This window comes from Monodelphis domestica, chromosome 7, assembly GCF_027887165.1.
Source record: "Monodelphis domestica isolate mMonDom1 chromosome 7, mMonDom1.pri, whole genome shotgun sequence".
Lineage (NCBI taxonomy): Eukaryota > Metazoa > Chordata > Mammalia > Didelphimorphia > Didelphidae > Monodelphis > Monodelphis domestica.
The window spans coordinates 130,903,225-130,921,007 of record NC_077233.1 but is presented as its reverse complement, the minus strand read 5'-3'; the positions used below and the strand labels follow the sequence as shown (position 1 = coordinate 130,921,007).

Genomic DNA, 17,783 nt, shown 5'->3' with positions numbered 1-17,783 from the left:
GGAGGTGACAGGGTTCCCAGAGCAATTTCTACACAGTGCATGAGTCATATTAAAAGGAAAAGGATCAATGACCCAACCTTATCATAGTCCTTATATCAGAAGAGGTCTTGATTAACCCATCCATCCTAAATGAGCATCATCACCATGTGCTGGACCTGGGGATATTCAAAGTAAAAGGCTACCACTAGAACTGGAGTGGATGCAAATTTCCTGGAAGCCTCAACCATTTAGTAGGCCTTTCAGGCACCCCTCCCCCCCAAATCCTAGGGGCTGGAGATTTTCTTCCTCTCTTGTGGGTGTTTCCTGTAAACCCAACAGTCTGAGGGACCTGCTTTAGCTAACTGAATTAGGGAATTATCTGCCCAGGTAGCTGGGTGTGCATAATTCAAAACCCAGAAGACCCAGAATGTGAGGAGAGGAATAGTCATGGGATCAAGGAGTTAAGAATTAAAACAACAGGTAGGATTAAGACAACAAAGAGGAGGAGGGGACTACTAATTCCAAAGTGTCTTACAGCTGTTTTTTTATTGCTATGAAAGAGATCTTTGAGGTCTTCCACCCACTCACAGGAATAGGTACCTCCATCTCCTCTTCTGCCACCTGTGTCTAGGGGGATAAAGGGTTCAATGCAAGAGACATGAGTTGATATATTCTGCCCTTCCAGTTTTACAGTGGTGGGGGTGGATAGGTTGGTTCCATTGATGGGAATCTCCAGGAGGTTTTATCTGGTCTCCTTCCTCCTTTGAAGGATTAGGGAGGATCAGATTAGCATATTCCCTTAGGGGTTGGTGAATGGGGTTCAGCCCTAGATTTACTTAGGGGGTTATTTTAATTAGGGTCAATGAAATCAGGAGGGCCTGGGCCCAATTGATTCTTTGCTTACAAAAGCAAGACTGTTGGTGGGGTGGAGGAATGGAGTCCTGGGCTCAGTCATACCTGGGGCAGTTGCACACAGCCCTTGCAACAGTGGAGAGAGGCTAGAATGCCCAACCCCTGTGTTTGGGGCTGGGGCCGGCCTCCCAGACAGCCAAGTCAAGGGCTTATGTATGCACATGGAGAGACTTCTGCATGTCATAGGTTCACCACCATGGGTCTAGACATTGCCCTTTGTCTACTTTCAAACTGGTACTTAGATCAAACAAGATGTAGAGATCACTAAAAGATGTAAAATTAATACTTTTGCTGTACCAAATTTAAAAGCTTTTATAAAAACAAAACCAATGTTACCAAGATCAGAAGGGAAATGACAAACTGGGGAAAAATTTTATAACAAATTTTGTTGATAAAGGTCTCATTTATCAAATATATGAAGAGCTAAGTCAAATTTATAAGACCACAAAGTATTACTCATGTCAACATGGAAATCTAGAGATCCCCAGTTTATTTAGTTTGAGGGTGGAAACCCCAGGTTTTGACCTTGTCACAGGAGAGGTTTCCCTCTGAGGGAAGGTCCCTCTTCACCAGACAGTGAACTTCCTGGTAGTTTGGGTGGGAACAGCTAATCCCATCCAATATTAAGCATCCCTTTTGTCCCAATGGTTTCTCCCCCTAGGCTAAGGTCCAGGACCAAGGTGACCCAGCCCTAGGCTGAGTCTTTCCCTTTTGTGTTCATTGTGGGGCATCAGCCCCTCACTATTATTCCTGTCTGGAACTCTTCATTTTCCTTTCTTACCATTGTAAAGTCAATCAACTGTCCCTCTAATCCTAAACCCCCCAGGTCATCTAGAGAGGTATATAGGTTCCCCAAATTCTTTTGTTCCCCAGAGTCCATCCTGAGTCGGTGGCACTCCCAGGGGCTGGTGACCAGGGCGTCTTGACTCTGTGCAGTCATGGAAAGCAGCTCTATTGTCATATTAGTAGCACTAACACCTTTTCCCTTGATTAAAGAGTGATTTTTGACTATTTAATAGTTCTGTGTTTTTTCTAGTTGACACTCAGTTGACAGATAGTCAAAGGATATGAATAAGCAGTATTCAGATGAAGAAATCAAAGCTATTAATAATCAGATAAAAAGTGTTTTAAATGACTATTGATTAGAGAAATGCATATTAAAACAACTCTGAGGTACCATCTCATACCTCTCAGACTGGCCACTATTACAGTAAAGGAAAATGATATATATTGAAGGGGATGTGGTAAAATTGAGACATTAATGCATTGCTGGTAGAGCTGTGAATTGATCCAAACATTCAGGAAGGCAATTTGGAACTGTAGATTTTAAAACTACTCCACCCTACTCAGACCGTACTTTAGAATGAAGAAACAGATTAATATCATGGGAACTTGCTTTCCAGATTAATAAATCCCATATCCCAAGAATTAAGAATGTCAGGAATATCTGCCTGGCACAAGCCAGGCGAGAGAAATCCTACACCCTTTCCTTCTCCCTTCTTCTTACATTTCTTTCCACTATATTAAATAAATCACTATAAAATTCCAGATTGATTTGGGTAATTTTTTGGGGGGGGATATCAATGGTGACCAATAATTAATATAGTTTAGGTCACAACGCTAAAATTATCCTTTATAGAACTATGCCCTAAGGGCTATAAAATAATACATATCCTTTGATCCAGTAAAACCACTACCAAGTCTGTATCACAGAGATTAAAAAAAAAGGTGGAAGGGAAAGGGAAAGAAGGACATATCCTTTGGTACTGTCAACATGGAATTTAGGAATCCCAAACTTGTGGCCTAGTGGGATCTAATGAACCCCAATTTTAGATTTAGCTTGTAGATTGGAGACCCTGAAAGCTTGTTCTTCTTCCCTGTTCCCATGAGAATCTACCCTGAAGGGAAATGATAATCCTGGTTGGGTGAGATAAGCATATGCTAAGGCCTTTCTTTGTTTTATCCCCTATTGTATTAGAACCTTTCTCAGGAAGGTCAGACCTGGGCATGAATCATCCTTTAGTAACCATTGTAAGCAGCCCCCTTCTCTTGCACCCTAGCTTCTAGCTATGATTGTATCTTGTCAGTGTAGTTTGAACACTCCCATTTTCCTTGTAGCCATAGTGATATCAATAATCTTTCCCTGCCCCTGGATTTCCCAAAGGGTATATAGGTTCCCCAAGTTCTTTTGTTACCCGGAGTCCATCCTGAGTTGGTGGCACTCCCAGGGGCTAGTGACCAGGGCGTCTTGACTCTGTGCAGTCTTGGGAAGCAGAAATGTTGTCGCATTAGTAGCGCTAACCCCTTTTCCCTTGATTAAAGAGTGATTTTGACTATTTAATAGTTCTGCGTTTTTTCTAGTTGACAGTACCACCATACAAAGCTCAGGGCTCTGACCACAGCTGGCAGGGAGGCAGCTGATGAGAGGAACAGAGGGGAGGTCTGGCTGGGTGCTGTCTTCAGCCCCCACAGCTTCACCTTTAGCTTTTCCTGGGCAGTTCAAGAAGATTTGGCCTTAGGGAACATTATCTCTTAAATCAGCTCAAGTGACCTAATCCAGGATATCAGCAGAACAGAGGGCAGAAAAGCTCAAACTCACAGAGCCAGGAAACAACAAGAGAAGCAAGTATACAGCACATGAATGGGGAGAGGAGAGGAAAAAAAGCAACAGAAGACAAAAAAGAAATTATGACTGAAAGTTTCTCTTCAGAAAAAGAAAAATAGATGGAAGAAAGGAGGACCAAAGGAACATTAAGCAAAACCTCAGAAACTCTAGTGAATTGGACTCAGGCTCTGAAATAGTTAAAAAAAAAAAGAATTATAAAAACAAATAATGCAGGTTGAAGAAAACTGGGACAAGAACTTAAAAAAGCAAAATAGGTCATCTGGAAACAGAGGCACATGAATTAAAATAAGAAAATAGTTCCTTGAAAGCCAGAATTGACTCACTTGAAAATGAGGCAAAAAAGCTAAATAGTTGAAAAAGAAGAAGAGGATCAAAAAGTCATGGATGAAATTCAGTCCTTTTTAAAACCCTTACCTTCCATCTTACAATAAATACAGTGTATTGGTTCTAAGGCAGAAGAGCAGTAGGGGCTAGGCAATAGAGTTTAAATAACTTGCCCAGGGTCACATAGTTAGGAAGTATATGAGGTGTCAATAGAAGCTGGGAAGTTAATCTCAGGGCACATAGTTCCCCTAGAAGACTCCCAAAAGAGGAGCATCTCTCATTTATAACTTCAGCTCACTTTATCAACAGTACAGAGGTTTGGGTTTTTCCTAGACTCCTCTGCTACAATTTTTGTAACGATATCTAGATTCCTTGATGATGATGTTCTAGACCCAAATAAGTTTTATTTTGTTTAAAAATATGTTTACCAAGGTTGAAAAGATTTGCCACATTTGAAAAATTGTAACAAATATCCATCAGTTCATAGGCTTTTAAAAATGCCATACAACAACTTATGTGAAATATGATAGTCGGTTTTTTGTTATTGTAATTAACTGGACTATTGAGAATTTTGGGGATATTGATACCTATATATTTGTACTACTGTTCTTTATTAAAAAAAAAAAACTGTTGCCTTGTAAAATTCATTTGCTTGTACTCACAGTGGATCATGGCCAGATATGAAGAGGAAATAGATCTCATTTTTGGTGAGAAAGCCTTGTATTCTATATTTTCTTAGCTAACACAGTGTGTCAATGATTATAAGCTACATTTTTATTTTTAAAACACTTTTATTATATTTTTCTTGCATGTGCAATATACTATTTCAGTTTTTTATTTTTTCTCTCCTTTTTATATTTGAAGCACATGTCACCAGTATTAAGATTTTCTTTAACTTTTTGATTTTGCAGTAATATAAGTTTAAAATACATTTGCTATAATGTCAATGAATGCCCCAAAAGCTTGAAACTATAAAAATGATGCCACTAATTGTTTAAAAAAATTATGGGACTTTGCTTAATGATTCTGATTCCAAGACAAGATATACAAAAGAGACATTGCACAGGGCCAAAGAAACCAATCCAGGAAAGATTGATGTACTTCTAAGCCAATACAAAGGACTTGAACCTAGTGTAATGACTCAAGGTTGTGACACTTAACATACGATAAGATGGAGACCTTCCTTGTATCCACACTCTTTGTGAAAATACTTACAGATGAGTATCCCAAACTTGGCTCCTAACCTGGCTCCTATAATCTATTCCCTTTTCTGTCTTTCATAGTGTGGCAAACTTTCTGTAGTCCTGGCTACTGACTGAGTAAATGCCTACTTGCTTATATCACTTTAATTGGGCCCTGATTCAAGGACCTGTTATAGATTTATTTTTCCTTTACTTAGAATTTTTACACATAAGACTTTGATAGTCTATATTTTCATTCAGAAATTATCTTTTTTATTTTGATTTTTCTGATGTCTTTTTAATTTCTCTTGCCAATTGATTCAAATACCTCATAACTCAGCCATGCATCACTAAATGATCCTTGTATTTTTCAATCATCCTCTTCAAAGGGGGAATGTAAAAATATTATTATTTTAAATTACAAAGTTTAAATTCCTTTTGAGAAGAATTTTAGGTTAAGAAACATGATATCTCTCTGATTCCAGAAACTGAACTGTTTGGAGAAGATACCATGAAGATGCCTCCAGACCACAAGCTGTATGAGAAGATCAAGAATGAACTTTGGGTGTGGTTGATTGAACATTTATTTGTATGTATACTTTCATGCCAAAGGGGACTGCCCCCTAACTGTTTTTTTTTTTTTTGTCAATGTGTCTAGGAATTATTGGTTTTGTTCTTTTCCTCTTACTCTCAAATTATTGAAATCTTTAAGTTGATTATGTTTTCATGATCCTTTTTGGGGAAACTTTTCCCAATAATGATCAATGGAGATTTGTACCCCAGACTTCAATCCCCAGAAGTCCTTGGCACTTCCCAGAATGCCCTATAATTTCACCAGAGATCCCCCACCTGAGCAGAGAACAAAATGGGTATTTAAACTGACTGTACAGCCTACTTTGTCTCTCTGCTTCCGCTTCTAAGCACACGCGTCTCTCAAGATGTAGTCAGTGAAATTGAATGGGCTTACCAGCCCTAGGCTTTTCTTATTTTGTATTTCTTCATCCTTGATTTCTAATAATCTTTAATAAACCTCTAAAAATATAATACTTTTAGTAGTGAAACTAATTTAAGTGTTACAGAGTTCAGATTTGAACTTAGGACCTCCTATCTCTAGGCCTGGTTCTCAAACCACCCAGTCACCCAACTGCCCCCTGAAATTCAGGCTTTAAAAATCAGAATTGAACAATTAGAAGTTAATTACTTTATAAGGCATCAGGAATCTATAAAACAAAATAAAAACAATGAGAAAATGGAAAATCTGAGACATAAAAAAACCCAACTGATTTGGAAAATAGATTTAGGAGAGATAAGTTAAGAATTACTGGACTACCCAAAGGCCATGACCCCCCTCTCCCCCCGCAAAAGTCTTGATATCATACTACAGGAAATTGTCCAAGAGAATTGCCCTGATATCCTCAAACAAGGTAAAATAGAGATTGAAAGAATCCATAGATCACTTCCTGCATTAAATCCCCAAATGACAATAATAAAAAATAAATAGAAGACTTCCAAGCATTTCTGAAGAAAAATCAGACTTGAACAGAATATTTGAGGCCCAAATATAAAATCTAAGAGAAGCATGAAAAGGTAAACAAGAAAGAGGAAAAATTTAAGGGCTTCAATAAGATCAAAGGGCTTCTATTTTTATATGGAATGATGATATATGTAACTCTTAAAAATTGTTATTACTGTCATAATAGTTAAAATGGGGTAATAAGTGCAGGGGGTGGGGGTGAAGTGGGGGAAACCAAAACAATGGAAGGGAGGAAGAAGTTGGTGACAGGTGATATTTAAACCAAACTCTCAGTGGAATTAGTTCAGAGAGAGAAGAAGAGCCAGACTCACTGGGATGCAGAATTGTATCTTACCCTATAGAAAAGTAGAAGGGGAATAAGAAACAGGGTGGTAGGGAGAGGAGAAATACAAGGGAGGAAGAGGCTGGGGTGTGTGACTAAAAGTTCCTATAGTAAGAGAGAAGTAAATAGGAAGGGGATAAAGGGAGTAATATAAGGGAGGGGAAAGGGGGAAGGCTGAATAAAAGTAAAACACTGGAGGGGAGGGAAAGTATAGAAGGAGTAAGGTTAGGATTAAAGAAGAAAGTTAAAATGGAGGAGAATACATAGATGGTAATTATAACTGAGAATGTGAATAAGATGAACTAACCTATAAAATGCAAGTGGATAGCAGAGTGGATTAAACACCAGAATCCTAGCATATTTTGTCTATAAGAAACACACATGAGGCAGATAGACCCACACAGAGTAAAGGTAAGAGGCTACAGCAAAACCTGTTGGGTTGCAACTAAGACAAAGAAGGCAGGAGTAGCAATCATGATCCCAGACAAAACCAAAGTAAAAATACATTTGATTAAAAGAGATAAGGAAGGTAATTATATCTTGATAAAAGCCAATATAATGAAGAAAAATAAGTACTCAACATATGTGCACCAAATGGTATCCATCCAGATTTTTAAAGGAGAAATAAAAAGATCTTAAGGAAGAAATAGATAGTAAAGCCATATTAGTGGGGAATCTCAACCTTCCCCTATCAGAACTAGATAAATCAAATAAAAAATAAATAAACAAATTAGAGAGGGAGGAGATTAATGAATGGGGCATGTAACTTAAAAAACTAGAAAAAGAACAAATGAAAACCCCCCAGATAAAAACAAAATTGGAAATCCTAAAAATCAAAGGAGAAATTAATAAAATTGAAAGTAAAAGAACTATTGAACTAATAAATAAGTCTAGGAGCTGGTTATTTGAAAAAACAAATAAAATAGATCATGTATTGGCTAACCTAATTTTTAAAAAAAGAAAGAAGAGAATAAAATTAGCAGTATCAAAAAAGAAAAGGGAGATATCTCCAAGGAAGAGGAAATTAAAGCAATTATCAAGAGCTATTTTGCCCAATCATATGATAAAAATGAACGATATAGAAATATGTTTTACATGCTCATACATGTATAACAGAGGTAAAATTACTTGCCACCTCTGGGAGGGGGTAGGGAAGGAAGAAGGAAGACAATTCAAATCATATAAATTAAAAAAAGTTATGTGGAAATTTAGTAATACATGTAAATGGTTAAAACTTTTGAAAGTAAGAGTTTTTAAAAAAGTGACTGAATGGGAGAACTGTCAAAAGACAGGAATTTACTGTATTCTCAGAGAGGAGGGGTGATTTTTAGAAGAAATACTGGTTTCCAAAATCACTAAAACTTTCTCATTATCTTCCTCCTTACCCCACTGAAAATAAAAGAGGAGTAAACAATAAAGGGAAATGCATTGGTTTGGGATGATGGACCAGTGTCTTGCTTTTTTTATACACTTTTGATGTTGGTGAAGCTCACAGCATACATTAAGAATGCAGGCAGCTAAGACTTGGGGCACACTGTACTAAATGAAATTGCCATTTCAAGGATAGTGATTAGTTTGAAAGGCTGGATCTTATTCCCACCTGATTCCATATCTATAAGTCTTTAAGTGTCTCTTGTATAAACATTTCCTATATTTTGTCATTTAAACCTAAACACTGATCAAAAAGTTGGTCAATACATTCTTTGAATTGGACTCTATTCCATTAATCATACTTTGATTTGTGTCTTTAATTTCTCTTTCTACACTTTCTCTCCATCGACTTACAATATATATATATATATATATATATATATACACACACACACACATATATATATTAAGGTTTACTATGTGCTTTAATAAAGCATATTCCTGAAATCCCTTCAGCCAGAACAAGTCTTGAAAAAAGAAGACAATAAAGGAATAAATTACTTGTTCAAGGAAGCAGTTTTCTTCTGTGAACAGCAACACAGTTCCATTTTTGGAAAAGGGCACCAGTAATTCTCAAATTTGGCACAGATCTTGAAATTTGGGAGGTAGAAGTTGTCTCTTACTCTTAGAGGAAGCACAAGAATTGCTTCTGAGACTAATAGGAGGGAAGGCATGTGATCTGACTAGAATAAAATTAATAGTAAAGACATCAGGAGAATATACACAAGACTTTCAAGAACTCACTTTTTTTTTTTCTTGTTCAGTAGTAGCACGTCATAGAGCTTGGTTTTTTCTCTTATGGGGCCCTATCAGAGAGTATATTTCTCTGGCTCCATTCTAAGGATGCAATAACTGCTGCTCTGATACTTTCCTTTCCTCCCATGAGATAAATGGAACAATAGATAAGGGGGATGGTGTTATACATATCACTAAGGTGAAAGGGAGGGTTGATGGTACTGTTTCCAGAATAAATAAATTGGGAAAAGAGTTGTATTTTTAATTGTGAAGATTGGATTTAGCTATCTCCTGATTGTAACAATAAAGATACTTAGCTCTTTATTGTGAAGATAAAATTGTAATCTGATTGTAACAGTGAAGGTACTTTGCTCTTCCTTTATAGTGAAGCTAGAATTGTAAGCTACAATCTATTTTTAGATTTTAGCTACAAAAAGGTGTTAAGTAACTACAAAAGGTGAATTAACCACAAAGAGGTGTTAAGTAATCCCAAAAGATATAATCTAACCAGAGAAGGTGAGAACTGGAGAAAATCTAACCAAAGAAGGTGAGAACTAATGAATGGGCAGTCCTGGAGAAAAGCGTATGCTGTGGTTGGCAACTGTGAAAATTTAGAGGAAGTGACACAAGAGAAAAAGGTCTTTAAGTAGAGGGAAAAAAAAGACTTAAGAGAACAGTCAGTCACCCGGGCTTCGAGTGAAGGATCAGCACTCGGAGCTGACGGGAAGATGGACATTCAGGGATTTGGACATGTGGACATTCGGGCACTAAATTGGAGGAGCGACCGGAAGGCAGATACCCAGATTTCTTTTAGACTGTCACTATTGGTAAGGGACTTAGTGACCCTGGAGGTGTGAAGCCTCTAGGAAAGGTCCAACTTCTTGAGACTCTCTTCCCCTGGCTGGGGCTAGAAATTCTAACTGGTATCAGAAGAAGCCAGAGTTTGCTCTCTCTCTCTCTCTCTCTCTCTCTCTCTCTCTCTCTCTCTCTCTCTCTCTCTCTCTCTCTCTCTCGTTCTCTCTCGTTCTCTCTCTCTCTCCTTAATATCTTCCTTCTATTGTAAATATTGTAAATAAACTACCATAAATTCCATTTACTTTAGTAATTTATTTTGGAATTTAGAAATTAAATCCCTGGCAACCACCTAATAATATATTATCAGTCCAACCACAATTTAACATAATATAATTTTATTTAGAGCTGGTTTTTTAATGGATACGAGGGTATTCAGATACTGATCTTATTTTCTATTGCTTTTGCTTGATTTAGGGCTGGTAGTCCATGAAATATCATACAACGTTAGCCCAACAAGATTTTCTCAGAGGTTTGAAATTACAATCTAATTCCATAAATACTTATGTATCTCTTAAAGTTATTGTTAGGAACTATTTTATTGATTTATGTAATCTTTGATAGATTTGCAAGTTTGTATTAAACTATAAGTATTTCCATAACACACGCTGGCAAGTCTTCACTGAATGCTCTCTAACTTCTCTCTCTTGACAAATCCTGTCAGTTTAGCTAACTGATACTGAATAGCTCAGCACTCCACTAGTCACTTGATAAAAGCTTCTCGGTATGATAGCTGGAAAGTTGGACTGGGAAGGAGAAGTCATTGAGCCATGGAATTGTTCCTGGAGAAGTGTTCATAATAAAACTTCTGGAAAGAGTAATTTATAATAATTGTATGACTCACCTCTTTGTTAGTGGACAGAGAAAAGTCCTAAAGACAGGAAAACTTCTACCCTTACTAGCTATGTGACCATGGACAAGTCATTTAATTTCTTTCAGCTTTAGTTTACTCATCTATAAAATGAGCAAAATAATAGCACCTGCCACTCAGGGTTGTTGTGAAGATCAAATGAGACAACGTATATAAAGCACTTTATAAACCTTAAGATGTTATATAAATATTAGGTATTATTCTCAAATGTTACCACTGACCTCTGTAACTAAATCTGAAAGTCTTTTCTCAATACTCATACTTCATCTTTCTTTAGCATATGGATGCTGCTGACTCACAACTGCTTTCTGACCCTTTCTTTCTTGATTTTTAAAAATAATTCTGTGCTCCACTGGTTCTCTTTTCACCTCTTTCATCACTCCTTGATTTCTTTTCTTCCTTCACCTGATAACTGTATATTCCAGGGTCCAGAACCTAACCCTCTGTACTCTATAAGAAGCTTGGATAACTTGAATAACTAAACTGTCCTCATGGCTTTTGCTATCACTTCTATGTTTATTATGCAACTTATCCAAAAGCAAAGTCAATATCATCCCCAAACCAGCTTTTCATCCCAACTTCCTTATTCTAATAACCACCACCCTCCCTGTCACTTGGGTTTAAAATCTCTAGGTGATATATTACAAACACTAAACTTATTGTTCCAGATCTCTTCTCCCTTTTGTGTCTAAACTCCCTGAAAAAAGTTCTCTATTAACTGTGCTTCCATTTCCTCTCCTTTTACTCAAGTTTAGACCTTTTGCAACTTGGCTAATTTGGCTTCCAGTCTCATCATCCAATGGAAACTGCTCTCTCCAAAGTCACCAATGATCTTTTAATGACCAAGTCAAATAGCCTTTCCTCAAATCCTCATCCTTTTTGACCTTGACCTGAAACATTTGACATTGTCAATTCTCTTTTACTAGATACTCATTCCTCTCTAGGTTTTTTCTCTCTCCTAGTTCTCTTCTAATCCTGTGACCACATCTTTGTCTTTGTTGGATCTTCATCCAGGTCATACTTGCTAATCATGAGTATCCTACAAAGTTCTGTCCTTTGTTTTTTCCTTCCATATTATTTCACTTGATGATCTCTATCAAGGGCTATGGGTTCAATAATATATTGAAACTAATGAACTAGCTGGTTCAATTATCATCTCAATACAGATGATTCCCAAATCTTCATATCCAGCCCTAACTTCTCTTCTGAACTCCAGATCTGTATCATTAATTGCCTTTTAGATACCATGAACTGTGTCACATAAGCATCTTAAAAATCAACATGTCTAAAAACTCATTATCCGTCCCCTCAAATACTCATCTTTCCCTCCTTTCAGTCATCCAGATTTCACATATTCCACATTCACTCCACATATCCAATCTGTTCCAAAGTCTTACCATCTCAGCTTTTACAAACTATTCTCATCTATGTTCTGTTCTCTCCTTTGACCCTGCTATAACCCAAGTACTTTATCTCCCTTTTGTACTATATATATTACAATGGCCTCCTTGTTGCTTTACTTGCCTCAAATTTCTCCCGACTCCTATTCACTCTGCACTCAGCTGCAGTGATTAAAGTGTAGTTCTGATCAAGTTATGTCCTCCCCGCCCCTTTGATATCAGGTGGCAGTTGATCCTTATTGCTTTAAGATCAAATCTAAGGGGGCAGCTGGGTAGCTCAGTGGATTGAGAGCCAGGCCTAGAGACGGGAGGTCCTAGGTTCATATCTGGCCTCAGACACTTCCCAGTTGTGTGACCCTGGGCAAGTCACTTGACCCCCATTGCCTAGCCCTTACCACTCTTCTGTCTTGGAGCCAATACACAGTATTGGCTCCAAGACGGAAGGTAAGGGTTTAAAAAAAAAAAAGATCAAATCTAAAGGCTCTCTGTTAAATTTTTAAGGCCTTTCATAACCTTTCCAGTGTTCTTATACTTTTATTTCCTTCCTTCTATGTTCTGACCTAGCATTTCGCTTTCTGTCAGTCCCCATGACTGACATCAAACTTCATTTTCACTGGTTGTCTTCTATTCATAGAGTGCTTTCCCTCCTAATCTCTAACTGAAGCCTCCATCAAGATTTAGGCCATATTGTACTTTCTGCTGGAGTCCCTTCCTGGCTCCCTACATTGCCTCTGAAATTATCTTCCATCTCTTATATACATAGTTCATATGTAGTACACAGTTTGCAAATTATCTTCCCCATTAGAATGTGAACTCTGTGTACACAGAGACTATTTTTTCTCACTCTTTGTGTTCCCAGCATTTAGTACAGTGTCTGGTCTTTTATACTAAAGGTTTCATAAATGCTTCATAAATTCTGTCTCCATAGTTTCTTTCATGGCTGCACCTTTCTCTCCATTCCTACTATAATCAGCCTATTATTATTGCAGGCTCTCATTATTTCTTGCCTTGTTTATTGTAAAAGCCATGATGAACAAATTTCTTTTTTCTCCCTTCCATCTATATGAAACTACATATTAATTTTTCTAATGAATAATTTAGTGATTTCCCTGATTTAAAAACTTTAAATGGATTCCCACTGCCTACTAAATAAAAATTCAAATTCTTATTTTTCTATTTTTAATAATATTTTCCTTTCCTTCAATTACATGTAAAACAATTGTTAACATTTAAAAACAAATCTGAGCCCTAAATTTTCTCTTTTTTCTTCACCCCTCCCTGAAATGGCAAGAAATCTGGTAAGATTTTACATGTACAATCATGTTAAATATTTTTCTGTTAGTTCTTTTGTGGAAGAAAACTCAAACTAAAAACAAAAAAAAATGAAGAAAGTGAAAGATAGTGTTCTTTGATTAAATTCAGACTCTATCAGTTCTTTTTCTGGAGGAAGATGGCATGTTTCACTATGAGTCCTTTGGGATTGTTTTGGAGCACTATACAGTTGAATGGCTCTGTCACTCACAGTTAATTTGTACAGTATTGCTGTTAATGTGTGCAGTGTTCTCTTGGTTCTGCTCATTTCACTCTGCATTAGTTCATGTAAGTCTTACCAGATTCTTCTGAAATCCTGCTCATCATTTCTTATAGTATAATAATATTCCATTTCAATATACCTCAACTTATTCAGCTATTTGCCAATTGATTGCCATTTCTTTACTTTCTAATTCTTTGCCACCAAAAAAAAGAGCTTCTATAAATATTTTTGTACAAATGGATCTTTTTCCTTTTTTTTTATGTCTTTGGGATATAGACCTAGTAGTGGTATTAATGAGTCAAAAGGTATCAATAGATTTAGGGCATAGTTCCAAGTTACTCTCCAGAATAGTTGAATCAGTTCACAACTCCTCCAACAGTGCATTAGTGCACCAATTTTCTCACCTCCCCATCAACATTTGCCATTTTTTCCCTGTCATATTATTTCCATACATGTTACTCCCCTATCTTGTGTTTATCCTTCTCTCTCTTTCTTTTTTCTTTCTCTCCTTTTACCTTATCCACTCTCAAAAGTGTTTTGCTTCTGATCACTGCCTACACTAAATTGCACTCTTTTCTATCAGCATCTCCCCTTATCCCTCCTATTTTTCTGTAGGGTAAGATAGATTTCTATACCCGACTAAGTATATATACATTATTCTCTCTTTGAGCCAATTCTGATAATAGTAAGGTTCAAGAGCTCCCTTCCCCACTTCCCTCATTTTCTCATCTACTGTAAAAGCTTTTTTGTAACACTTTTATGTGAGATAATTTACCCAATCCTACCTCTCTATTTCTCCTTCTTTCAATGCATTCCTCTTTCTTATCCCTTAATTTTATTTTTTTAGGTATTATCCCTTCATATTCAACTCACACCTGTGATCTTCATCAATGTATACTCCTTCAAAGTGCCTTAATACTGATAAAGTTCTTAAGAGTTACAAGTATTTTTTTCATGAAGGAATGTAAATAGTTTAACCTTATTGAATCCTTTATGATTTCTCATTTCTGTTTACCTTTATATGCTTCTTTTGAGTCTTGTATTTGAACATCAAATTTTTTGTTTATCTCTGGTCTTTTCATTAGCAAAACTTTGAAGTCTTCTATTTCATTGAATATCCATTTCCCCTTTGAAGAATTAAACTCAGTTTTCCTGGATAGGTGATTTTTTGTTGAAGTACTACCTCATTTATCCTATGGAATATCATATTACAGGCTCTTCAATTCTTTAAGGAAAAAGCTGCTAAATCTTGTGTTATCTTGACTGTGGGTCTATGATATTTGAAGTTTCTTTTTGACTACCTGTAGTATTTTCTACTTGACATGGAAATTCTGAGATTTTGCTATAACATTCCTGGGATTGTTCATTTTAGGATTTCTTTAATAAGGTTATTGGTGGCTTCTTTCAGTTTCTATTTTACCCTGAGGCTCTAGAAAATATCAGAGCAGTTTCCCTGGAAAATTTCATGAAAAATGGTAGCTAGACCCCTTTTTGATCATAGCTTTAAGGCAGCCCAATAATTTTTAGATTACATCTCCTGGCTCAGTTTTCCAAGTCAATTCTTTTCCCAATGAAATAGTGTACACTTTCTTCTATTTTTTCATTCTTTTGACTTTATTTTATTGTTTCTTGATGTCTCATGGAATCATTGTCTTCTACTTCTCCAATTCTAAATTTCTTAAGGAATTATGTTCTTCAGTGAGCTTTTGAGTTTTACACCCCCCTCCCCCCTTGTCCATTTGATCAATTGTACTTTTAAAAGAGTACTCTGGGGACAGTTAGTGGCTCAGTGGATTGAGACCCAGGCCAAAAGACAGGAAGTCCTGGGTTCAAATCTCTTGGATACTTCCTTGCTGTGTGACCCTTGACAAGTCATTTAACCTCCATTGCCCAGCCTTACCACTCTTACGCTTTGAAATCAATGCATAGTATTGATTCCAAGATAGAAGTTTGAAAAAATAATCAAGGAGTTCTCTTTAGGGAATTTTTGTACATATTTTCCCATGTGGCAAATACTGCTTTTAAAAAAAATTAATTTATTAATAATAAATAATAAATAAATAATAAAAATTAATTTATTTAGAATATTTTCCCATGGTTACAGGATTCATGTTCTTCTCCCCTACCCCTTGCCTCTATCCTGGAGCTGACGAGCAATTCTACTGGGCTATATACATATAATTGATCAAAACCTATTTCCCTATTATTCATATCTGCAATAGAGTGATCTTTTAAAGCCAAAATCTGAATCATATACCCATTGAATCATGTGATCAATCATGTTTTTATTCTGTGTTTCTACTCCCACAGTTCTTCCTCTGGATGTGGATAGTATTCTTTCTCATATAAGTCCCTCAGGATTGTCCTGGATCATTGCATTGCTACTAGTAAACAAGTCTGTTACATTCAATCATTCCACAATGTTTCACTTTGTGTACAATGTTCTCTTGGTTCTGCTCATATTTGACTCTGCATCAGTTCCTGGAGGTTCCTACAATTCATATAGAAATCCTCCAGTTCATCATTCCTTATAGCACAATAGGATTCCATCACAATTAGATACCACAATTTGTTCAGTCATTCCCCAATCAAGGGGAACCACCTTATTTTCCATTTTTTTTTTGCCACTATAAGAAGTGCAGCTATATTTTTGTACAAATATTTTTCATTATTATATCTTTGGAGTACAAACCCGGCAGTGGTATGGCTGGATCAAAGGGAATGTAGTCTTTTAAAGCCCTTTTGGCATAATTCCAAATTGCCTTCCAAAATGGCTGAATCAATTCACAACTCCACCATCAATGTATTAGTGTCCCAATCTGGTCACATCTCCTCCAATATTTATTATTTTCCTTTGCTGCCATATTGGCTAATCTGGTAGGTATAAAATGGTACCCCAGAATTGTTTTGATTTACATTTTCTTTAATCAGGAGGGATTTAAAACACTTTTTCATCTGAAAACTGCCTATTCATATCCTTTGATCATTTGTCAATTGGGGAATGGCTTGATTTTTTGTAAATTTGACTTAGTTCCTAAAGGAAATTAAACCTTTGTCAGGAAATTTTGTTATATAATTTCCCCCCAGTTTGCTGCTTTTCTTCTAATTTTTATTGCTTTGGTTTTGTTTGTACAAAAGCCTTTTAATTCGTGTAATAAAAAATCATTCATTTTACATTTTGTAATGTTCTCTATCTCTTGCTTGGTCTCAAATTCCTTTCTTTCTCATAGATTTGACAGGAGACTATTCTATGTTCACCTAATTTGTTTGTGATTTTCCTCTTTATATTTAAGTCATTTACTCATTTTGAAATTATCTTTGTATAGGGTGTGAGATGTTGATGTAAATCTAATTTTTCCCATACTGTTTTCCATTTCCCCAGCAGTTTTTGTCAAATAGTGAGTTTGTGTCCCAAAAGTTTGGATCTTTGGGTTTATTGAACACTAGTTTGCCGAGGTCACTTACTCCTAGTCTGTTACATTGATTCATCTTTTTATCTCTTAGCCAGTATCATAGTTTTGATGATGACTACTTTGTAGTACAGTTTAAGATCTGGTACTGTTAGGTCTCCATCCTTCACATTTTTTTTTCATTATTTCCCTTTATATTCTTGATCTTTTGTTCTTCCAGATGAACTTTGTTATAGTTTTTACTAATTCTATAAAAATGTTTTTTGGTAGTTTAATAGGCATGGAACTGAATAAGTAAAATAATTTTGGTAGGATTGTCATTTTTATTATATTAGCTCATGCTACCCATGAGCAATTAAGGTTTTTTCCAATAATTTAGATCTAGTTTTAATTATGTGAAAAGTGTTTTGTAGTTGTGTTCATGTAATTCTTGTGTTTGTCTTGGCAAATAGATTCCCAAATATTTTATATTGTCTAGGCTGATGTTTTAAGAAACCCTTACCTCCCATTTTGAAATCAATACTGGGTATTGGTTCCAAGGCAGAAGAGAGGTAAAGGTTAGGCAATGGGGTCAAATGACTTGCCCAGGGTCACATAGCTGGGGAGTGTCTGAGGCTAGATTTGAACCCAGGCCCTCCTGTCTCTGGGCCTGGTTCTCAGTCCACTAAGCCA

The 17,783-nt window shown here is 36.4% G+C and overlaps 1 protein-coding gene across 8 annotated transcripts in view; it reads right to left on the bottom strand.

Annotated features, from left to right (window-relative positions):
* Positions 1-17,783, bottom strand: part of LOC100017234 (phospholipid-transporting ATPase ABCA3-like) — a 351,884-nt gene that overhangs the window by 114,916 nt on the left and 219,185 nt on the right. The window lies entirely within an intron of this gene.